The sequence below is a fragment of the Chinchilla lanigera genome, unplaced genomic scaffold (genome assembly GCF_000276665.1).
Source record: "Chinchilla lanigera isolate Chin_1 unplaced genomic scaffold, ChiLan1.0 scaffold00034, whole genome shotgun sequence".
In the NCBI taxonomy this organism is placed as follows: Eukaryota; Metazoa; Chordata; class Mammalia; order Rodentia; family Chinchillidae; genus Chinchilla; species Chinchilla lanigera.
In genome coordinates, this window is record NW_004955435.1 from 8,886,004 (window position 1) to 8,897,765 (window position 11,762).

Genomic DNA, 11,762 nt, shown 5'->3' on the forward strand with positions numbered 1-11,762 from the left:
TCATTGTGTTCTCCTTTCTCCCCTCTTTTTTCTTTCTCTGTCCTTTCTTTTCTGTTGTTCTCTGCCCCTCTTTTTTGTAACAGTAGCCCAGTCAGAACACACTGAGAGCGAAGGTGTTTCAGTCTGCTTGTTTGTTATGCTTGTTCTGATATGTTCAGATTTCTATGCCTGAATTATTAGATTTTTGCAGACTGTACACATCTAGAAATTTAGCCATTTGTTCTAGCTTATTAAAATACACCTGCTCAGGTAGACTACTGATCATTACCTAGCTTGAGATGCCTTACTAAAAATAACGCTTTCGTTTCAGAAGACTTACATACAAAGACTCATACATTAGCCTATGAAGAACTTTTATTTTTCCAGGGAAAATAACTATGAAACACACGACAGGATCTAGAACTCTTGGGTTCTCTGTTGCAATGCTTCACAATTTTCTTCTTCTCTCTCCCTACCCATCAGTCTTTTGTGCCTCAGTCTATGCTGATAAGAAGAATATTCTCAATCAATTTTTACGTAGAAGTCACCGCCTCTGATTGTTGTCTTGGAAACTTGAGTTCAGGCAAATAAACAAAGTCTGGGGAGGCCATGACATATTTGACGGGAATATCAAATAATATCAAGAAATTCTGGTAGATGTTTTCTCTTTCACACACTTCTGATGATGAACTGTACCAGACACTTCTATTGCGAAGCATTTAAAGTTTTCTCAGTTAGTCAATAGTTTGGCAAGTGCTGTAACAGAAGCAACCATTTCCCTGAGCAAATTACCTGTCTTTTTAGAGAAGCAGCCCGTGGAATTGAAGTGTAATACTGACAAACCAATTTTTCAAAAGGATTTGCAGAGATGTCATCCAAAAGTAAGACAGAGGAAAAAAAATATGATTTGTACAAGAGAGAAATAGATTTTCTCCTTTGTCTATTTATAAGAATTTAAGGTGATAAATGAACAAAGTCTCTTACTATGGGGGACGTCTCTCTGTTTACTGGTTTATTAACATATTTAGGATATTTAAGTAGTATTTAAGAATCTATGTGCATAAGTGCAAATTATGTTTTCTCCTTTCTACTATATTTCACAAATAATACATGTTATGATATGGATGTGCATAGACATTTCATCAGTTTTAATTATAGACAATTTTATCCTTCACATTGGATTATTTATACCAGTTTTCCTTATATAATTATTGATTTTAATTTTTCTTTTCCTCATTTATATTAATTCTTATGTTAATTACTTAACATGTGTATTTACTTATGATTAATTATAAGTTCCATATTATTTTTCTTTTTATGGTCATGTTTTTAAAACCAATCTAAACCTCTCAGCAAAGATGTCAGAGTTTCTATAGTTCAGTTCTGGCTTTTCATTTAACACTCAGGACTTGGTGGCCTGAATTTTTTTCTGATACTATCAAACATCCACACAGTAATGGGTCTGTGGTTTTGCTCCCTCAGAACTTCTTGCAATTTTTCTTTGCTGTACTTTAACTCATATATGCTCTGGGTATTCCTTCTCTCAAAAAAGTTTACTGACTCATCTAAATTATTAACATCATAGTATACAAGCATAAAATAAGTTCTCTTTTTATATTTTTGTACTAACATATTTAAAATTATGCATTTTTATTCCAATTAGAGTTTTTAAACTAAAAATAAATGAGAAATACAGCACAAGATATATGCATAAATTATTCATAGTTTTCTCAGCAATTTGTGTCACTTCTAGTTTTTAACACCTCCTCATCTAAACGTTTGAAACATACAAGATCTAATATAATTCTATTTCTTTAATTATTTTGGTAAATTTTAGTAGAATTAGATTTTTTGAATTGTGTGAGGTAATTATTAATTCTCTAACAATATTAACCCAGTGTTTTAAGTATTGTAAATATCACCTTCCTTTCATAGTCATTAATTTTATATTTATACTTTGTCTATGTTTCTGTGGACCTTGAAATCAGTTTTGGAGAGTACATCTTTTCATTTCCCTCTGTTTCATTCATATTTACAAAGATTTAACGAAGTCATGACTTTGATACCTAAATAACAAAATGCTGAATGGTTGTTAAATGAAAAGTTTCCTTCTGTAAAGTGAGCTAAATATCTATGTTTAAATCTCACTGTAAGAATGAAATGTGAGGTGCTGGGGATTTTGCTCAGTGGCACAGCACCTGCCTGGCAAGTGCAAGGTCATGAGTTTGATTCCTGCTACCGGAAAAAACAACAACAACAAAAAAATGAAATATGAGTTATTTGAGTTTTGTCACCAGAATGAGAGAATGATCATATCTACTGGTTTCACAGAATACCTGTTTATTAATCTCCAGTTGGGTTTCCAATGCCTTGCTGGGCACTGAGAAATATTAGTGAAAGACATTTTTGAAAGATGTAACTTCTACTCTCTAAGACATCCTGATGTTTTGACAAGGGGATCGAACAGTCACGTTACTGTTTGAGAAATCTAAGACAGAAGCTTTTCATTTATTAAAGAAAATGAGTGCAAGTAACTCCTTTCTCCCAGAGAATGTTTAAAAGACCTGAGGCATGAGTTGAAATATGTAAATTTGAACAAAATTGCACCATTGGGCAGAGAGATCTAATTCTCTGATAGTCAAACCCACTCACATTCATGTGAAAGACATTATGAAATTCTTTTTTGTTTGTTTCTTTCTTTTTCAGTACCAGGAATCGAACTCACCATAATAAAAGGGCATTTGCTAAGTAACGAAGATCTAACATACTTTAGTACAAACTGAAATCAAAGAGGGGCGCACATTTTCATGACAAACAGATGAATTTCTGCCAATTACACATTGTCAGCATAGGTCAGTGACAGAGAGCCGATTGTTCCCATGCAAACAAGACAGTTGAGTAGCCAATTCAGTCATTTCTCTGTTGTCCTTTTTTTGTTGAGGTGATAGAATCTCACTGCTTACACTGCCAAGCAGAACTCTCTGAGCCCCTATGACGTATACATTTAGTTTCCAAGTACTTGCATGTCAAGAATTCCCACATTCCATGTATATTTACAATAACGAATCAGATGTATTAGTTAGGTTCCATTACCCACATTTTTTTCTTTTTTCTTTTTTTTTTTTTTTTCCAGTAATGGGAATCAAACTCACGACCTTGAGCTTGCCAGGCAGGTGCTGTGCTGCTGAGCTAAATCCCCAGCCCCCCACCAACATTTTTATACAAGACATCTTCAAGCATCTTGCTGCTCAACCTAACATCTGACATTCAAATACTTACAAAGTGCCCCAACACAGATGTTTGAATTTTCTTATGAATTTTTAAACATATATTTTCATGATGCACTAAATTGTGCAACATACCTTCCTTCTTAAGATGTAGGAATACATTTACCCTTAGTGACAGCATTAAAATTTGTTTCTTTAAGGTCTGTAATCCCAAATACTTGGGGAGATGAGGTAGGAGGATTGGAAGTTTAAGACCAGCAGAGCAATTTAGTGAGAGCTCATCTCAAAAGAAAGAAATAAGGATGGCTAGGGTTGGAGTTTAGTGATAGAGTAGTTATGCTTCATCCCCTGTACTACAGAAAACATAAAATTATGGGGATATGTTAATGACTGTCAAACTTGAGGACTGTCTATATGATTACCTATCATAATTTTTCAGGGTTTAAATATGTCAGTATAAATTACAAATCATTTGGTTTTCCTCTTTCACTATAGTCTTTTAGCTTGTCCTCTTCCTTAAGTAATTAATCCCAAATAATCTTAGCAGAAAACATAGAAAAGTCTAACATACCCATTCCTTAGAAAAGTTAGTAACATCATTCTAATGAAGTATTCTCAAAATCTGCAGAAAAAATGCATGCTCTGGGTCCCATATGTTGATAGCAGAAAAATATCTTTGAGGTTTTTAGCAGAAAAATATCTCTGAGGAAGATATTTAATGTAACTCTTTTGTCAGATCTTAAAAATAAAGCTACAGAAGTCAAAACAAACCAGAAGCAGAGGTGGAATAAGAGTTACTGCGTGGCGCGTTTTTAACTGTAGATGATACTTACAGACAATGTTGCTTCTGCTCAATTTGGATAGAAGTCCCTCATCAGCAAAACACAGCTCCCTTGATGACACTGACCCGTGCTGTGATTGCCGGTGGGTCACGGTGCTTAGCTTTCCAGTTCTGGGCTCTGAGTGCCGCTGTCTCTTGGACTTAGTAGTCTACTCCTATTACTGTACCTCCTCAGCAGTCAAGGTTCCTAGCCCCTTCAGCAGCTTTCTGGAGCCTTCTGGAGGTTTCTGTTGGTTCTCTGGTCTCTTTAGATGTCCCCAGAATTTTCTGTCTGTTGCTTCAAGTTTCCTCCCGTTGGTGACAGTCACTGTTGCCTGTTACTGCTGTTCTCCACCCATTGCCGTTGGTCCCCACCGCTCCTTCCTGGAACACTTCTAGAAAAACAGTGCCCAGTGTTACCACCTCTTTTAGTGCAGTCCGCTCAGGTAATAAGAGCCATGAGTAGGATGAGGGACCACTTGATTGAGACTCTTATGGGACTCACACTGCACACAGGGAGTGCCGCCCTAGGGGAGCCTTTGTGCGCTGGCTTAAGGGTTGAGGGTGCACTGCTTGTACAGAGCAGGAACATTCCCTAGAATGTGCAGGTTTGTACATTTTGTGGACCTATTTGAGGACTTTCAGAATAATGACTAAGAAGGGCAAGATCACCTGCAGTGGGCAGGGTGGAATCACCAGGAGTACCCAGGGCAGAGCTATGCGGGGTAACACTGTGTTCCAACACGATTCAGCCAAGGGGAATGGTTCCCGGACAGTTACTGGGTTTCCAGGACAGGCTTGGCTGCCATGGAAACAGCTCTGCCAAGCTTCCGGGATAAAGGCTGCTTGACTGTTGCTGCATTTCCGGGAAAATGGCAGGTCTGGTGTGACGACTGTTGATGATTTTAAAGAAGTTTTCAGAAGAGCTGGCTGTGCTGTTCACGGCCCTCTGATTCCTGCGTGATTTTTGTCCTGTCAAGAGTGGTTTGCTGACTGCTTCCCAGAAAGACAGCAGTGACCGGAGGAGGCCCCGGGAAGGTGGGGCTCACGATAGCCGTCAGCCAAGCCCTGCATCCTATCAGAGGGGCCTACAGGGTCAGGAATGAGGTAGCACCAGGGTGGCAGGAAGACCTCGGTGCAAGGTTTTCTAGGCCATCCTTGAGGATGCGAGAGGTGTGTGGGACGGACATGACAGCTGTCAGTCAGCTCAGGCTTATGCCAGAGGGAAGAAGGAGGAATCAAGCCTCACTATTTTCTATCTCAAATACATCCACATGAGAGATTTTTTTTAAATATCAAAGAAGTCTCACTCAATTTATATACTCAGTGTTCCACTAAGTGTTTCAAAATTATCTTTGCTCCTAACCTAATGTGTTCCTTCTGTTTTTGTATTCTGGTGTGCACCTTAAGTGCTATTTTCAATATTTTTTGTATTCTTTATTTTCATCTCCATCAGTTATTGATTTTAAACAATCTTCTTTTTGCCTGTAAAATGAAAATATCACTGGATTTACATTATTACTTTGATTTTCTTCCCCATTAACTTTGTCTGTATTTCATTTAAATTTTACATCTTTCACAAAATTTTATCAGATGAAATGTATTTGTATCCTATTTCCTACACTGTCGATATTTTTTATATTTTTATTGTAACAAAATGTAGTAAGTTAATGAAGTGTTACTAATTGTACAGATGAGTAGGTGTACATTCACGTGAGGCAAAGTGCAAGGAATAATCAGGTTGGCATGATGTTTTCTCTTCATTCAGGGTTTGTAGGGTCCTTAAAGAACATTAGCTAATAAAAATTATGCACAATTTTGCATCTTACTTTTGTATATAATCAAAAAACATATATCTTTTTAATCTATTACACTATAAATACTTCTCTCTAAAGTGCTCATTATTTTTAAAACTAAGTCTTTGTATTTTACTATCAGTAAGCCTTAGTTCTCATATGTCAATGATAACTGCACATTACTATAAATCTTACCTTAAAAAACTCACATTTTCACTTGGAGAATAAGTAAATTGTTAAATGAAGAGTGATATAATTTATTTCATCATTGCTTCTGCCTTTTAATTTCCAAAACTGGCTTCAACCCGAGTGCTTATTTTTCGTTATATTCAGCGACAATTGCTTCAGTATCCACCCCACAGCGTTGCTGATTTTCCTTCTCTGTTTTCATAATACTGTCAGGTTTTATTTAATCCTCTTGGGTAAAATCTGTGGTTAATATGCGGACCACCTTGCTTTGCAATCAGTGTTTCTGAAAGGTTGTTACCCATGTTCTCTACGGACCCTACAGATCCTGAGTCAGGAGAAAACATCATGCCAACCTGATTATTCTCTGCCCTATGACTCACGTCAGTGACAAAATTGTACACCTACTCATTCTATCTATGATTAGTGACATTTCTCTAATTTATTACATTGTTTGTGATGGTAGTACATATACGTATGTGCATTTGCATATATATAATGATATACAAAACTGGAAATATTCATCCTATAGCAAGTCCTATTAACTTGGTTACCTTTACATGTTTCTCAAGGAGGTGCTCTATGTCGTTACTCAGCCCTTCTGGGCAATCTTTACTTATATTTTTCCTGGAAATAATTATAACCCTGATTGCTCTGTGGTAAATGTGGGATGCTTCATATTATTTGAAATATTATCACAGGGAAGTGTAATCTGTTCAAAATCCTCTGGATCCTATGCAATCCTTAGTTAGCCTCTTTTTTAAAAGATAGCGAAAGTAAATATACATTGACTGAATAAATTCCTGAATTCTTATTAGAAACTTATACACATATAATTCCTTCTATTTAATGTAAAGTTTTGTGAGTGTTACAAAGGAAAAGTGATTTCACAAAAAGTGTTTGACAATGGACAATGTAAGTCATAAATTCTACAGAAATAAAAATTCAGAGGTTATCTGTGTCTTATAAATTCAAAGCCAACACATAGTGTTAAGTAGGCTAAATCTGAAATGATAAAAATAAGATGAAAAGCATCCCTGTTTTGGGGTAAATTGAGATTCTATAGTTTTGGTTATGTACTACTATTTAACTTATTAATAAAAATCTTCCAATCATTTTCTTATACAAGTTCATAGTATCTTCATGGTATCTTTCATATTTTCCAAAATCCAAGATTATAAATAAATATCATGATAAATCCTAAATTCTTTATTTGGGGGAAAAACATACTTGCGAGGCAAACAAACAAACAAACAAAACAACAATTTTTTAGTTAGGAAAGCCCAACAGGATAACTTAGTTCATAACAGAAATAGTGCAAATAACCACTATGGCTGGTTAGAGGAAACAAGCATGTACTTCAGCCAAGGTGGAAACACAACCTGGAAGCAATCATACTTGGCACGAATGGTTTCCTTTCTCTTAAGGAGCATAAATCCTGAAAGCTGAAAATAAAAGCTGCAAACCTAAGTAAATAAATGTTTAAGTGTGACGTTGAACTTGTTTTTCTTTTTTGTCATCTGACATCTTATCATTTAACAAATGAAACATGTTTTAAAGAATTAAATGGAACTGTTTTCATTAAAATTACTTTTTCAGTTAACGCTATTTCACAATACATGGAGGAAAATTTACCTTGCATGTGAGAAATTGTTAAACGATGTCAACTTCTATGAATTTACTATTTAGGAATTAGTAGCTATGAGAAAAGGTATTTCCTTAAAATTCAACCTTTACTTCAGCAGAAACTCAGCCAATTATTCTAGATGATTACATTAGTTTTTCCAAAGTTTTCAACAATATGCAAAGCATTTAATGTGTGTCATGTTGAGTTTAGAAAATAAATTAGCAGAGTCTGAAAACAAGTACAGTAAAATGTAATATTTATTGTACATTAAAACATGAAAAGAGGGCTGGGGATTTAGCTCAGCGGCAAAGCGCCTGCCTGGCAAGCGCAAGGTCGTGAGTTCGGTTCCCAGTACCGGAGAAAAACAAAAAAACAAAAACAAAAACAAAAAAAAAAAACATGAAAAGAACAAATTTTAAATCCTCATTAGATTATCTTGACACTGTCTTAAAAATCAGTATACCAGCAATATAGATCATAAATGAATTTTATATTCATATAAATTTATATCTGTCATATATGTTCATATACATATATATATAGTCATCTGTATTGTCAAGAAAAATGGTGAGTTTTGCTTCTTGTAGGGTAATAAGTGATTTTCATACTTCCTTTCTTTTCTGTTTTCTAGTTTTCTTTGTTTTGACTTGCCACGTGACTTTCCTATACACTCTATTCTTTTGCTTAAAATAGCTAATTTGCTCTTTTGATGTCAATGATCACATCACCAAATCTCTCCTTCAAAGTCAAATTCATGACACATTAACCTTGTTTTTTGTAGGTATTTTTAATATGGAGACTTCAAGGTAAAATCTTTAAAAACTTTTCCCACAACTGTTAATGTTGAAAGAAAAATTTAAGAAGATTAAAGCCGGGATGGAATAAAAACTAGTATTAAACCCAGACACCATACTGACAAAGAATATCATTTGCAGGAAGGGTTCCTGTTAAAAGAATCTCAGTAGATGGTACAACCTCTGCATACAATAAAAACAACAGATATAATTATTTAATACTTATAGTCCAAGTTTAGAACCAAGTTGTTTTATAAAACCAGAGGTCTTCTCTGAAAATAATTTGTTCATTTTCACTTGTCCTTAGAATATAGTAAAACTTTTTTAGAGGCACTGAGGGTTAAATGTAGCATATCACACATATTAGTCAAGTACATCTCCCACCTGAAACAGTGCTTTAAATTACTTGGTATTAGGTAATGAAGAATTGCACAAGATATACTCAAATTCTCAAATTCTGCAACTACTTTACTCCATTGTTTTGATACATTGTAAGAACAAAAGTAGTCTGGATTATTAACAGAAAAAATAAAAAGGTGAATCATCATGTAGTTTTGGAGCAACTTCTTTTGAATATAACCTTAAGGAAATGACTGCAACTCTGTAATTTTTTTCCTTATTAAACAAAAATCTGTTATAGATAATTTGATTATAATTAAGGAATCTGTTTGAACCAAAAAACTTAAATTTAAGTTCAGAGATGTTAATGTTTCATATTGGTATTACAACATCCCCTAATGGTGGCTGTTAGAGGAATACAGGTTCACCAGACATTAACTTGTCTTGGTCACAAATAAAAAAGAAGAGACGCTTAGTACATGGGGTACAGTGCACTATCATTCTTTCTAGAAAGCATCCGTGCAAAAGCAGGAACAAAAAAGGAACCACAAAAGGCCTTAGCAAGTAAGTTAGGATATACTGAATATGTGGCCCTGATTATCAGCTAAATATTTTCAATATCCATACATAAAATAATTCGACTGAAGGTTTGATTGATTTGTTCAGTCATCACAGTATTCTTACCATGCACACTCTCACTGCAGACTGTGTCTCATGACCTTAAAGATAATGACTTAATGAAGCTTCCACCAGTATCTACTCATCTGTTTATTACAAACTGAATATGGATATAAACTATAATTGGGATATTTTCATTACATATAGTACTTGTCTAGTTTTTACTCCACTTCTGCAATTAACTGAAGAATATTTCAAGTAGTTTAAATGACTTTTTCATTACTGAAATTTTTATTTCTTACCAAATTGAACTACATGATTAGAATGGAATGTATGCATATATATTAATCAATCATTAATAATACCTGATGATTGCTCTCCATTATGATCTATATTAACAAAAATGTAACATTTTCCAAACTCTCCAATTGTTTCTGTGTTTGTGAGCTTCACTGCATTATTCCTGTGTCTCTATTAAAATATAAGCAGTGGATACAAGGCAAATAAAAACTTTAAAGAGGACAGAACTTGAAGTTGGGTAACCTTAGTCCACCTGCTGTCTCTGCTTGTATTAGTTTAATGAAACCTTCAAATTAACTCCTTTGAATATCAACATACTCATCTATAGAGTGAAATTTTAATAAACTGTTCTGTATCTCTGAAGGATTTTCAATTATTTTTAACATATAAAACTCTGACACTATTTCTCCTTGTTGTTATGTCACTGGGAAAGTCAGAAAATTCCTAAATCCCTATCTATATGTATAAGGCCTAGATATACAGCTACTTCTGTTGGTTATGTATGCTCCCAAAATAACTTCAAACCTCAATACATTTGAATTGAATCCATTTTACAATTTCAACTTCTTACAAACTGTGCACGATCTCTCTTCATCTAACCTGGGTTTTAGAACTCTGATGCTATCAGCTGTGCTAATATGTGCTCATCTATTTGAGGCTGGTAATTATACTTTAATTATCCTTTTCCACTATCTCCGTATCCCTAGTCCTGTTGCTACTTCCTTAAATTGATTTGCTTTAGTTATTGCAATAACTTAATTTGCAGGTTTCTAATAGCTCCAGTAATATACTTTCCACATTTTGCATTCAGTAATCTTTCTAAACTTTTCATCTGATTATATATGCCCCGCTAATCTACAACTTTATGATTATCTATTATGTTAAAAATAAAATATAAATGAATCAACACCTTAGAACCACATTTTCTTCTTTCCAGCTTTATGTTGTAGTCATGCAGGGGTTTTCACTGCATAGAATTATTTTAGTTCTGTATATCTTTTGTACATGTTGCTTTAAATAAAATATAATTTACTTTATGTTTTCCATATTTGAAGGTTGTTTAAATGCAAATTAGAACAACACTGAGATTCCATCTCACCCCAGAATGAATGGTTATCCTCAGGAAATTCATGAATAACAAATGCTAGCAAGGAAAAAGGAACCCTTCTCCACTGCTGGTGGGAGTGTAGACTGGTACAATCATTGTGGAAATCAATGTGGATATTCCTCAAAAAACTAGGATTAGAGAACCCATTAACCCAGCTATTCCCCTTCTGTATATTTTTCCAGAAGAATTGAAAACATCATACCACGGCTATATTTGTGCATCCATGTTTATAGCAGCACAATTTGTCATAGCTAAATCTATGGGAAACAACCCAAATGTCCATCAACTGAGGAATGAATAAAAAGGATGTGATATTTTTATACATTGAAGTATTACTCAGCTGTAAAGAAAGATAAACTCTAGGGTTTTATAGGTAAATAGATGCAACTGGAGACCACACCCATAAGTGAAATAAACCAGACACATACGTGTAAACATTACATTGCTCCGTTAGTGTAAAAAAATGAACAAATAAGACCCAAGATGTACACTAGATATTGCAAATTGGGAAGTAACTGTTCAAAAGAAAAGATGAACTGTGATAGGGAAAGGAGAAATGAGGAAAGGAAAAATTATATGTATATACAAGACAGGTAAGATTGTTATACAGCTAATTTCTCTTAGTCCATTAAAAAGAAAGTCATGTGCGAATATTGTATAGACAAAGGAGCATATGTATATCTTCTACTCTGAATAACTACTAGGAAGACAACAGTACACAATGTATTAACTGCTGTAACTATCTTAATTCATTATTATGTTTATCTTTTTTGAAAAGGAAAGAACAACTGGGATAAAGGAAAGGAGAAAAGGAGGGGGATATGTATTTATAAAATAGAGAAATGTATATATTAGCTAAGATAATTGTACCACTAATTGGTAGTGATTTACTGAAAGGAACCATTAATGTTTAATTGCTTGATCAGTGTTGCATTCTTACATCTTGTAATCTGAGCAACTTCATTGAA

At 34.3% G+C, this 11,762-nt stretch overlaps 1 long non-coding RNA gene across 1 annotated transcript in view; it reads right to left on the reverse strand.

Annotated features, from left to right (window-relative positions):
• LOC102014821 overlaps positions 1 to 4,814 on the reverse strand; it is a 30,386-nt gene extending 25,572 nt beyond the window's left edge. The window contains exons 1-2 of the long non-coding RNA XR_261675.1: positions 4,699 to 4,814; positions 4,215 to 4,421 (exon numbers count right to left, since the gene is read on the reverse strand). This is a non-coding gene — a long non-coding RNA (uncharacterized LOC102014821). The remainder of the gene's footprint in view (positions 1 to 4,214; positions 4,422 to 4,698) is intronic.
• Between the last annotated feature and the right edge of the window lie 6,948 nt (positions 4,815 to 11,762).